Here is a 12,871-nt window from a genome sequence, read left to right as displayed (position 1 = left end):
TCCTTGGATTCACTGCAAGAGGTAAAGGTTGGAATATAAATGTAATAATAAGTAAATCTAAGCACAGGCATAGGGAGGGTTTTCAGTATTATGCAGGGATGGGGAATATGTGGCCCTCCAGATGTTTTTGGACTGCAATTCCCAGCATCCTTCACCATTACCTATGCTGGCTATAGTTGATGGGGTTGCAGTGCAACAACATCTGGAGAGCCACATATTCTTCACCCTGGTACAATGGCTGAGCCCATAATGCTTCCTCTTCACACACAGACATTTAAAAAAATATATCCACTTTTAACAGCACTACAGAAGAAGGAAAATCTTCATTCTGTAAATGTTCTATTTGATTAAGGGCACAGTCCTATGCATGTTAGGCAGGAAAAAGTCCAACAGTTCCCAGCATGCCCCAGCCAGCCATGCTGGCTGGGGCATGCTGGGAATTGAAGAACTTTTTTCTGTCTAAACATGCATAGAATTGCACCTGTAATGTATTAATAAATTAAGGGAGTAGGTGGAAGGCTGAATCAAGCACTTCCCTTACCCAGAGTCCTTGTGCCCTCTGTCCCTTACTGCTACAAACATCCACTGTAACTCTGGCTCAATTTCCCTCCATCTCAGCGGACTGGGGAAAAATTAGACAATCTGACAATGAGACTTTGGGCAGGAAAGTTCATAAGGAAAAATCCAATAAACAATTGTATTAAAAAGAATGGGTTTTTTTCTGATGGTTTCTTTGTTTGCTTCAGTGAAAACTTAATGTAATTGTCATCAGCAATTATAGTTTTTAGCCTCACTATATCGAGAGGGCATAAAAATACAGAATTTTTTATTAATACAACTTTGGTAGACAGCCTGCTTGTGATGCTTCCTCTGGGCTTCAGCTTTTGCTGTATGCAGAGCTGGTTCGTTAAAATAGGAGCTGTTAGAGGGTTGAATGTTCCTGGGATGGGGCTTTTACAAATCTAGGTGTCCTTGCTGAATTAGGAGAGTTACGAGCATGTTTACTCAGAAGTGAGTCCCACTCAGTGCTGCTTACTCCCAATAAGAGAGCTTAGTACTGGAGCCTTAGGCGCCATCTATATGAGCCTTTTACTCTGGGGTGGCTGCAAGTCAAGGTCCCTCAGGACAGACGATGCAGTCATCATTTCACATCCATCCGTGGTTTTCTCCTGGAAAATGTGGATTTCCAAGGAGGCATTTTGCTGCGATGTTTTTCATTTACTGTGGGTTTCCCCATGGATGCGAGATGTCTGTCCCTTCCCCAAACTGACTTCACATTTTGCAGTGGGCATGTTGTAGGCACAGCCCTATTAGTAAGTAGGGATGTACGAAAGTCACTTACCTTTTCACGGATGTGATTCGCGGTGAGGGGGAGGTGCTCTGTTCCTCCCCCCAGAATCCTCAATGGGGGGGGAAGCGATCCGGTCCTCCCCCCAGAATCCTGCCCAGCCGGCTCCTCTCCACAGCGGCTCTGTGGAGCAGCCTGCCAGGGCCGTCCGCAGCCGGAGTTCCGGCTATTACGGCAGGAAAAAAAGGGGAATGTAAATAGCGCCCACTACGCTATTTGCGTTCCCTCCTCTTTTTTTGCCGTAATAGCCTATGTAAATATTTACGTAGGATAAAATGGCAAAAAATAGGGAACACAAATGGCGGCCGCCGTAGCCGCCGCCATTTGCGTATGCTGTTTTTGTTTTTTTGGCTTGCCATGATAGGCTACGTAAATACTTATGTAGCCTATCACGGCAAAGACCAGGATGACAATGGTGGCCATGGCAGCTGGTTGAAAGACCAGCCACCACTGCCGGAGCCGCTGCCGGAGAAGCTGCTGGAGCCGCCGCCGGAACATCCGCCCCAGGTAAGCTTCGTCCCAGGGGGGATTCCATTGGGGGGGCGGGGGTGGGAGGCCATTCCACCACGGATTTCAGGGGGCCGAATGCCAGTGCATTCAGCTTCACTGAAATCCGTGGCGGAATTCTCCACCATCCCTATCGTAGGGATGTACGAAAGTCACTTACCTTTTACAAAATTTGATTCGCGGTGGGGGGGAGGTGCTCCGTCCCTCCCCCTGAAATTCTGGCCAGGGGGGAGGTGTCCCGTCCCTCCCCCCCCGAAATTCTGGCTGGGGGGAAGGCGCCCTATCCCTCCTCCCCAAAATTCTGGCCAGGGGGGAGGCGCCCCGTCCCTCCCGCTGCAAATCCTGGCCAGCCGGGTCTGCAAATGGCGGCAGCCATAGCCGCCGCTGTTTGCATCCCTGCAGTCAGCCGTGATAGGCTACATAAATGTTTACGTAGCCTATCACGGCTGAGTTAAAAAAAAAAAACTGCACGTACGCATACGGCAGCGCCCATGGGTGCCGCCATTTGCGTTCCTTATTTTGGCACGTCTAGTCTATGTAAACATTTACGTAGACTACGGCGAAAATAAGGGGAACGCAAATAGCATAGACGCTACGCTATTTGCGTTCCCCTTATTTTCACCATAGTCTATGTAAATGTTTACATAGACTAGATGTGCCAAAATAAGGAACGCAAATGGCGGCGCCCATGGGTGCCGCCATTTGCGTACATGCGGTTTTTTGTTGTTGTTTTTAACTTAGCCGTGATAGGCTACGTAAACATTTACGTAACCTATCACGGTATTTTTTAAAAATCTAGCCATGATAGGCTACATAAATGTTTATGTAGCCTATCACTTTTTTTTTTTTTTAACTTGGAAATGGTGGCGGCGGCAGCCGGTCGGAAGACCGGCCACTGCAGCCGCTGCCGCTGAACCGCCGCCACAGCCGCCGCCAGGGAGATTCGCCCAAGGTAAGTCCCGTCCCGGGGGGGCGGGGGGCAGACCGTTTCACCACCGTTTTCGGGGGGCCGAATGCGCTGGCATTCGGCCTCCCCGAGATTCGTGGCGAAATTCTCTGACATCCTTATAATAGTAAGTACATCTGTGAATTTGCCTTCTCTGTGTGAGATAGAACAGGAGGGAGCAGTCCGGGAGTATAGAGAGAGGGCACCACAAAAGGTTGAACTTGCAGCCAAGTATGAGACCATTGTGATAGGACTGGGGGAATGTTGCCTGTTACAGGAGGATCATGGGGGTGGGGGGTGAAATCGGAGGAATGGTTGATACATGCATGTTTGCTTGCTTATTTTTAGTGTAGGTGTCGGCAGCTTGCTTATCACTGGCTATGCTGGCTAGGGCTGATGGGAGTTGTAGGCCCAAACATCTGGAGGTCCTCTAGTTGCCACCCCTGTTTTCATAGAAGTATTTCTATCCCACCCTTCTATTGTAACTACATATTCTTATTTTAAAATGAATCCTTTTCAACAGTATGTTTTATTATCCTTTAAGCATTTTCTCCCCTTCATGGATCACTGCCTTGTTGTGGCGAAGGGGCTTGCATAACTCAGTGAAGCCATAAGCTATGCCGTGCAGGGCCACCCAAGACGGACAGGTCATGGCAGAGAGTTCTGACAAAATGTGGTCCACTGGAGAAGGAAATGGCAACCCACTCCAGTATTCTTGCCAAGAAAACCCCATGGAACGTATCACAAGGCTAAAAGATATGACGCCGGAAGATGAGCCCCTCAGGTCGGAAGGTGTCCAATATGCTACTGGGGAAGAGCAGAGGGTATTTCCAAGTAGCGCCAGAAAGACTGAAGCGGCTGGGCCAAAGCCGAAAGGACACTCAGCTGTGGATGTGTCTGGTGGTGAAAAGAAAATCCAATGCTGTAAAGAACAATATTGTTTAGGAACCTGGAATGTCAGATCAATGAATCAAGGTAAGCTAGACATGGTCAAACATGAGATGGCAAGATTGAACATCGACATCTTGGGAATCAGCAAAATAAAATGGACAGGCATGGGCGAATTTAATTCAGGTGACCATCATATCTACTATTGTGGGCAAGAATCCCTTAGAAGAAATGGAGTAGCACTCATAGTCAACAAAAGGGTGGGAAAAGCAGTACTGGGGTACAATCTTAAAAATGATAGAATGATCTCAATACGAATCCAAGGCAAACCATTCAACATCACAGTAATTCAAGTCTATGCCCCAACCACTGAGGCCAAACAAGCTGAGGTTGATCGGTTCTATGAAGACCTACAACACCTTCTAGAACTAACACCAAAAAAAGATGTCCTCTTCATCATAGGGGATTGGAATGCTAAAGTAGGAAGTCCAGAAATCACTGGGATAACAGGCAGGCATGGCCTTGGTGTACAAAATGAAGCAGGACAAAAGCTAATAGAGTTTTGCCAAGAGAACATGCTGATCATAGCAAACACTCTTTTCCAACAGCACAAGAGGTGACTCTACACATGGACATCACCAGATGGTCAAAATCGAAATCAGATTGATTATGTCCTTTGCAGCCAAAGATGGAGAAGCTCCATACAGTCAGTAAAAACAAGACCTGGAGCTGACTGTGGCTCAGATCATGAGCTGCTTCTTGCAAAATTTCGGCTTAAATTGAAGAACATAGGGAAAACCACTAAACCGTTCAGATATGACCTAAATCATATCCCTTCTGAATATACAGTGGAGGTGAGGAATAGATTTCAGGGATTAGACCTGATAGACAGAGTGCCTGAGGAACTATGGACGGAGGTCCGTAACATTGTTCAGGAGGCAGCAACTCAATCCATCCCAAAGAAAAAGAAATGCAAGAAAGCCAAGTGGCTGTCTGATGAGGCTTTACAAGTAGCTCACGAAAGAAGGGAAGTGAAAAGCAAGGGAGAAAGGGGAAGATATACCTAACTGAATGCAGAGTTCCAGAGAATAGCAAGGAGAGACAAGAAGGCCTTCTTAAATGAACAATGCAAAGAAATTGAGGAAAACAACAGAATGGGAAAGACTAGAGATCTCTTCAAGAAAATCGGAGATCTCAAGTAGGGGTGGACGAAAGTCACTTACCTGTCCTCGAAGGACGTTCGCGGTGGGGGGGAGGCGCTTCGCTGCTGCCCCCGCGAAGTTCAGGCCGGGGGGGAGGCTTCCCGCCTCGGCCCGGCTGAAATTCAGGCCGGGGAGGAGGCTTCCCGCCTCGCCCGGCCGCGAACGTGAAAGTTTAAAAAAAAAAAAGCCCCCTGATAGGCTACGTGACAATTCACGTAGCCTATCATGGCTAGATCTGCAAAGTCAGCCGTGATAGGCTACGTCAATCGTCACGTAGCCTATCACGGGGGACTTTAAAAAAAAAAACCGCGTACGCTAATGGCGGCCCCCATAGGGAGCCGCCATTCGCGTTCCTTATTTAGTCGCAGTAGTCTATGTAAATGTTTACGTAGACTACAGCGACCAAATAAGGAACGGAAATGGCAGCTCCCTATGGGAGCCGCCATTATCCGTACACACTTTTTTTTTTTTTAAGTCACCCGTGATAGGCTACGTGACGATTGACGTAGCCTATCACGGCTGACTTTGCAAATCTAGCCGTGATAGGCTACGTGAATCGTCACGTAGCCTATCAGGGGGCGTTTTTTGTTTTTTTTCTTTCATTGCAATGGCGGCGGCGGCAGCCGGTCAAAAGACCGGCTGCCGCTCCCACCCCGCTCGAACACCCGCCAAACCGCCGGCCGGACCCGCCGCCGGGAGGGACATTCGGCGAAGGTAAGTCCCGTCCCGGGGGGGGTGCGGGGGGTGGGGGGGTTCGGAGGATTTCTCCCCGAAACTTGTTCAGGGGGCCGAACACGTTGGTGCTCGGCCCCCCGAAGTTTCGGGGACAAATTCTCCGCCAACCCTAAATTCTCAAGGGAACATTTTGTGCAAAGACGGGCATGATAAAAGACAAAGAAGGCAGGGACCTAACAGAAGCAGATGAGATTAAGAAGAGGTGGAAAGAATACACAGAAGAACTATACAGGAAAGATCTGAATGTCCCTGATAGCCATGATAGTGCAGTCACTGAACTTGAGCCGGACATCCTAGAGAGTGAAGTCAAGTGGGCCTTAGGAAGCATTAGTAACAACAAAGCTAGCGGAGATGACAGTATTCCAGCTGAGCTATTTAAAATCCTAAAAGATGATGCTGTTAAAGTGCTGTTAAAGTCCAAGATCACCACAGACAGTGACTGTAGCCATGAAACTAAAAGACGCTTGCTCCTTGGGAGGAAAGCTATGGCAAACCTAGACAGCATAGTAAGAAGCAGAGACATCACCTTGCCGACAAAGGTCCGTCTAATCAAAGCTATGGTTTTCCTAGTAGTAATGTATGGCTGTGAGAGCTGGACTATAAGGAAGGCTGAGCGCCGAAGAATTGATGCTTTCGAAGTGTGGTGCTGGAGAAGACTCTTACGAGTCCCCTGGACTGCAAGGAGGTCAAATCAGTCCATCCTAAAGGAAATCAACCCTGACTGCTCATTGGAAGGACAGATACTGAAGCTGAAGCTCCAATATTTTGGCCACCTAATGCGAAGAGAAAACTCCCTGGAAAAGACCCTGATGCTGGGAAAGACTGAAGGCAAAAGGAGAAGGGGACGGCAGAGGATGAGATGGCTAGATAGCATCACTGATGCAATGAATATGAACTTGAGCACGCTCCGGGAGAGAGCGCAGGACAGGAAGGCCTGGCGTGCTATGGTCCATGGGGTCACGAAGAGTCGGACACGACTGAACGACTGAACAACAACAAAGCATTTTCTACATGCAAATTCAGCACTGAAAGTTTCCTAGTGATTGCTACTGTCTAAAACCCTGTCACATTTGGCATTCTCTTTCTTAGCCTACAATGATTACAGTAACTACAGCTGCATTTCTCTGATTGTAACTATGCCACCAATTCTCCGTGGGGATCATGACCAAGTAGAAGTTACATGTTCATTGCATGTGAATGGCTGGGCCTTCCAACAGTGGGTGTTGAGGCAAGGCATATATGATCAAGGGCTTGTGGCTGGTTTTAAGGAAGGGCGGATGACTCATTTCTGTTATGTTGGACCCTCTTTGTTTTAGAGTTACTGTGTTAGCAGTTTAGACAGGAAAAAGAGATGCTACAAAGATTTTAAGCAAAATGTCTTAATTTGCTTTCAAGCTAAAGTATTTTGTTTTCAGCACAGGCCCCAAGTATCCTCAGGCTTCATTCCCCTGATTCCCAGCATAGTTAGAGCAAACTGCATAACTATAATGCCCTGACAGCTCCAGTACCACATATATGAGCTCTCTGCTCTCCTCTTGTCACCAAAATCCATTTTCACACTAGTGTTTGAAAATGTTCCTTAACAAAAAAACAAAAACAAAAAAACTCTTGAGGTCTAATTAGCATCCAGAAATACTTCGAGGTCCAGATGCACAGGTGATTGAAAAGTGCTTTCGCTGAGAGGAAACGTAAGACCGAGATCCATAATTGGTTCTAACCTTGTTCATGAATGGCCTATGGGCTTTCATTTGTTCAACTATCCTCTAAGGGAATGCCCAGTCATACTGCTAACACCTATGGAGATTGTAGTGCACATCAAATCTTCAGTCATTTAGCTTACTCAGAATAACCTTCTGTATCTCCCCTTTCAGTTTTATGTTTTACATGTGTCTCTAAGCCCTTAAGTTCATTGCTTCTTGTGCATTGTATCTGACACATGCTTCTGCTAACAAGAAAATGTAGCAAATGAAACGAAGGGGTAAGTTTCCCTTGAGATTATATGAAAGATAAGTAGTTGTGTTTTGCTTCTAAAAATTCTTCCTGATCTGGAAAGTTTTGCTTGCAAACCAACAGAAAATTCAGATGCTAGAAAACATCAGTCATTCTGGATTATGATCACAGATGGGCACCCTGAAGTAATATGTTTACTGATTTGTGTTGTGCAGAGAGAAAAAAAACACAACATTTCATATATTGTGACAGAGATCTAACTGCAGGAGGAATGATCCATATGACGGAGTAAGAAAATAAAACTATACATTACAAAGTCAAAGAACAACCTTGAGCTGAAATAAACAACTATTGCTTAATAATACTAAACAGACTTTTTAAAATCTCTGGGCTACAAAATCTCTCAGTTAAACAGTTGCATTTACTAGAAAGCTGGCCAAGAGTAATTTGGGATGCATGGAAACATACTTTAAGTATAAGTCCTGTTAAAAAATATATATACATTTTTGCAATGGATCCTCAGCATATCCCCATCTTCCTTCTTACTATACTGTCTATCAGCTACTCCCTCATGTTCACAAAATGCTTTCACACCATCGCAATGGCTGTTGAAGTAGATACCCATCACTAGCAGGAATATGTGCTCAAAACATATGAGCACATATCCAAAACTGTTGTTGATAGATTGATGCCAACACCAAGTAGGATTATGGGATGACTGCAGGGATATGAATAGGGGTAAGGGAGCAAAATATCCACACCACCTCCATACAGACCAACTCAACCCAGGGAAGATGTGGATGTCTTCAACCAGCATTTGGAGGTGGTTTGGGGATGGATGGGGACAAATAAACTGAAACTTAATCCAGACAAGATGGAGGTTCTGTGGGTAGGAAAACTGACTACTCTGGATGGAGGCTTGCAACCAGTCCTAGATGGAGTTCCCTGAAGGATTAAGTACATGTTGTTGTTCAGTCGTTAAGTCGTGTCCGACTCTTTGTGACCCCATGGACCATAGTACGCCAGGCCTTCCTGTCCTGCGCTCTCTCCCGGAGTGTGCTCAAGATTAAGTACATAGTTAGAGCTTTTTCCTGGACTTGACACTAACTAGGGAAGCTAAAGCGGTAGTGGTAGCCTGGTGTTAGGGAGGTATGGATGTTGTTAAATCCATTCTGTCTATATTTCATGGATTGTCAGGTGTCTTTCATTCTGTCATCCACTCATTGACAGAATCAGATTTTTTTTTAACCAGAATTTTGTTTTCTGTGTGCTAATTCACACTTGCACACATGCACAAATGTGCTAATCCATATTAATTAATGTGAATTTGCACAAATTTTCCCCAAACTGAAAGGTGAAAAATGCACAAATACCCTCAAAATCCACATTTTCATGGTTTAGCCTATGGGGGGAAATGCACATTTTTTCTCAGTGATTTTTAAATTATTTTTATTTTTATTGTATTTTTGTATGACTAAATTTGCATACAATTCCAGGAAGTAAAAAAAACAGTCCGTAAGTCTGCACAGCTCAGAAAAGCCAGTCCACTGGGTCAGATTCCTTACTGAGAAGTTCTCAACCTTATTAATAATTCAAAAGCAAATAAATCACCAGGACCAGATGGTATCCATTCTAGAGTTCTCAAAGAAGTCAGATGCCCCCTCTTTAATGAGCTTCTGTCGTGCATTAAAAACGTGGTTGTTCAGGCAGGCATTTGGGGTGGGTTAGGGTATTTTTTTTAAAAAAAAAATTATGGTAAAATTTTATTGTTTTAAATTGTTTATGGTGGGTTGTACATCGCCCAGAGTGGCTGGGTGACCAGTCAGATGGGCGATTAATAAATTTAATAAATAAATAAATAAAATAAAGATATGAAATTGCTGAACCAAAATACGCAACATGTCCCTAAGATCAGCCTCCATAGCAGAGGATGGGAAGATGGCCAATGTAACACCAATTTTCAAAATGGGATCCAGGGGTAATCTGGGAAATTACAGGCTGGTTAGTTTAACGTCTGTTCTGGATAGGGATGTACGAATCTCTTACCTTGCTCCGCTCAGGGGCATCCATGCTGGGGGGGGGGGAGGCGATCCATCCCTCCCCCTAGAATTCTTCCTGGCCAGCTCTGCTCCGCGGCAAGGCCATGGAGCCGCTGGCCAGGGCTGGCTGCAGCCAGACTTCCAGCCGATGCCAGACTGCAGCTGCAAATGGCGGCCGTTACGTAGCCTATCATGGCAAAAGCAGGGATGCAAATGGTGGCCGCTACGCCATTTGCGTCCCTGCCTTTTTCCGTGATAGGCTACATAGACACTTATGTAGCCTATCACAGCTTGGCAGGGATGCAAATGGTGGCCGGCGTAGTGGCCACCATTTGTGGCCACAGCCCAGCAGCGGCCAGAAGACGACCCGGAGCCGCTGCCAGAGCTGCCCCCGGAGCCGCTGCCGGAGCAGCTGCCACTGCCAGGGAGGCTCCGTCCTGGGAGGATTCTGCGGGGTGGCGGGGGGGATTGCCCCGTTCCGCCACACATTCTGGGGGGCTGTATTCTTTAGAATCACACTAATTCAAGTGTGAATTAGCACACAGAAAACAAATTTTTTTAGAATCTGGCCTCACTAGAGTCCGTGGCAGAATTCTCCAACATCCCCAGTTCCGGATAAATTGGTTGAAGACATTATTAAAGATAAAATTAGTAAGCATATAGAAGGACAAGCCCTGCTGAAAAAGAATCAGCATGGCTTCCACAAAGGTAAGTCCTGGCTCACTAACCTTTTAGAGTTCTTTGAGAGTGTCAATAAACACATAGACAGGGGTGATCCAGTAGGCATTGTTTACTTGGACTTCCAAAAGGCTTTTGACAAAGTCCCTCACCAAAGACTCCTGAGCAAACTTAGCTGTCATGGAATAAGAGGACAGGCCCTCTTATGGATTGGTAACTGGTTAAAGGACAGAAAGCAGAGAGTAGGAATAAATGGTAAATTCTCCCAATGGAAGGAAGTAAATAGTGGGGTCCCACTATACAGGGATCTGTATTAGGACCTGTGCTTTTCAACCTGTTCATAAATGATCTGGAATTAAGAGTGAGCACTGAAGTGGCCAAGTTTGTGGATGACTCCAAATTATTTAGGGTGGTTAAAACAAAAAGGGATTGTCAAGAGCTCCAAAAGGATATCTCCAAACTGGGAGAATGAGCATCTAAATGGCAAATATGGTTGAATGTAAGCAAGTGTAAAGTGATGCATGTTGGGGCAAAAAATCCCAACTTCAAGTATAGCCTGATGGGATCTGAGGCTGAGCTAGAAAGAGATCTTGGGGTTGTGGTGGACAGCTCAGTGAAGATGTCAAGCCCCTGTGCAGCCATTGTAAAAAAAAGGCAAACTCCATGTTAGGCATAATTAGAAAAGGGATTGAGAATAAAACTGCCAACATCATACTGCCCCTATACAAATCTATGGTGCGACCACATTTGGAATACTGTGTACAGTTCTGGTCACCACATCTAAAAAAAGATATTGTAGAGCTGGAAAAGGTTCAGAAAAGGGCAACTAAAATGATCAAGGGGCTGGAGCATCTATGAGAGAAGGTTACAACAGCTGGGATTGTTTAGCTTGGAAAAAAGGAGGGTAAGGGGAGACATGATAGAGGTCTACAAAACTATGCATGGTGCAGAGAATGTGGATAGGGAGACATTTTTCTCCCTCTCTCAAAATATTAGAACCAAGGGTCATTCTATGAAGTGGATTGGGGGGAGATTCAGGACAGATAAAAGGAAGGACCTCTTCAGGCAGCACATAGTTAAACTATGGAATTCACTACCACAGGAAGTAGTGATGGCCACCAGTTTGGATGGCTTTAAAAGTGTGTTAGGCTTAGGCAAATTCCCGGAGGAACAGGCTATCAGTTGCTACTAGTCTTGATGGCTATGTGCCACCTCCAGTACCAGAGGCAGTGAGCCTATATACACCAGTTGGTGAGGAATATGGGTGGGAGGGTGCTGTTGCGCTAATGTCTTGCTTGTGGGTCTCTGGTCGACAGCTGGTTGGCCACTGTGTGAACAGATTGCTGGACTAGATGGACCCTTGGTCTGATCCAGCATGGCTCTTCTTGTGCTCTTATGTTCTTATTCATAAAAATTTGAACTCATTTGAATCTATTACAGCTTTGTCCAACTTCCCTACCTGGAGTGCTTTTTACCAGCTCAGGGTATTATACCAACTGTAACCCTACCTTGAGAGGATGGACCTTGTTTCAGTTATGCATGTGACATCCAAGATGGATTACTGTAATGTGCTATTTGGGGAAATGTCTTTATAGAACATTTGGAAACTTCAACTGGTACAAAATGTGGCCACTCAAGTACTGCTTGGTGCTAGGCAGTTGGATCATGTGAAACCTATATTATACAAGCTGCACTGGCTGCCTGTGCATTTCTGGGTCCAATTTAAAGTGCTTATCTTGGTCTTTAGTGTGGCTCCAGGTTAACCCACACCAACCTGGCCACACTCTGAAATCAGAGGCCCTGGTTGTGTGCCCGTCTGTCAAAGTAATTAGGCTGGTGGGCACAAGCGATCGGGCTTTCATGGAAGTTGTGTGCCTGCCCCCACACTCTACTCAAATTGATGTCCACCAGGCCACATCATTACCGGCCTTCCAGTGGGTCCAAAACAAATACTTATTTACCTTGGCCTATCAAGATTGAATTTGGTTACATTGTGTATATGGTTATCTGGTTTTACTTGTTAATTTTGATTCTATTATTGTGTTATTATTTTTATCATTGCTTTGTGTTTTTCAGTTTCATACTCTGCGTTGAGAGGGTTTTCCCCAAAAGGCCGCTTATAAATCTTTTAAATGAATAAATAAAATAGTGATCAGACACAGTACAAGAATCTCAAAAATGGAGTTGGCAATGGGTTTGGTGGAGATCCACATATTCCATCATTGTGGATTGCTAGAGAATCAGAGGTCTCCTGGTCATTCCACATGGACCTATGGCCATGATTGAAGTCCACCAGGAAAAGAGCCTTCAGTGTGATGTGTAGTAATTGGAAACTATAGAGTTAAATATTGTCTACAGTTATCATGAGTGGAGTTTAAACTTTAGCTTGTGCTTGTGATTACGTTGGTTTTCCTATTTAGTTCGGTGTTAGCCTGTTCCTCAATAAACATCCTCTTGTTGTTTGTGTCAGGGTTCCTTTTTTGCCCGGCTGAGAACTCCAAGAGCCAAATCAACACTCAGACCAGAGGCTGCATTTCCAAGGCTTTAATTCAATTTACTCTAATGAGGCATACAGATG

The sequence above is a fragment of the Heloderma suspectum genome, chromosome 7, assembly GCF_057233095.1.
Source record: "Heloderma suspectum isolate Gila_16-S chromosome 7, 16-S_ref, whole genome shotgun sequence".
NCBI classification, from domain to species: Eukaryota; Metazoa; Chordata; class Lepidosauria; order Squamata; family Helodermatidae; genus Heloderma; species Heloderma suspectum.
Note: the sequence above shows the minus strand (reverse complement) of the source record.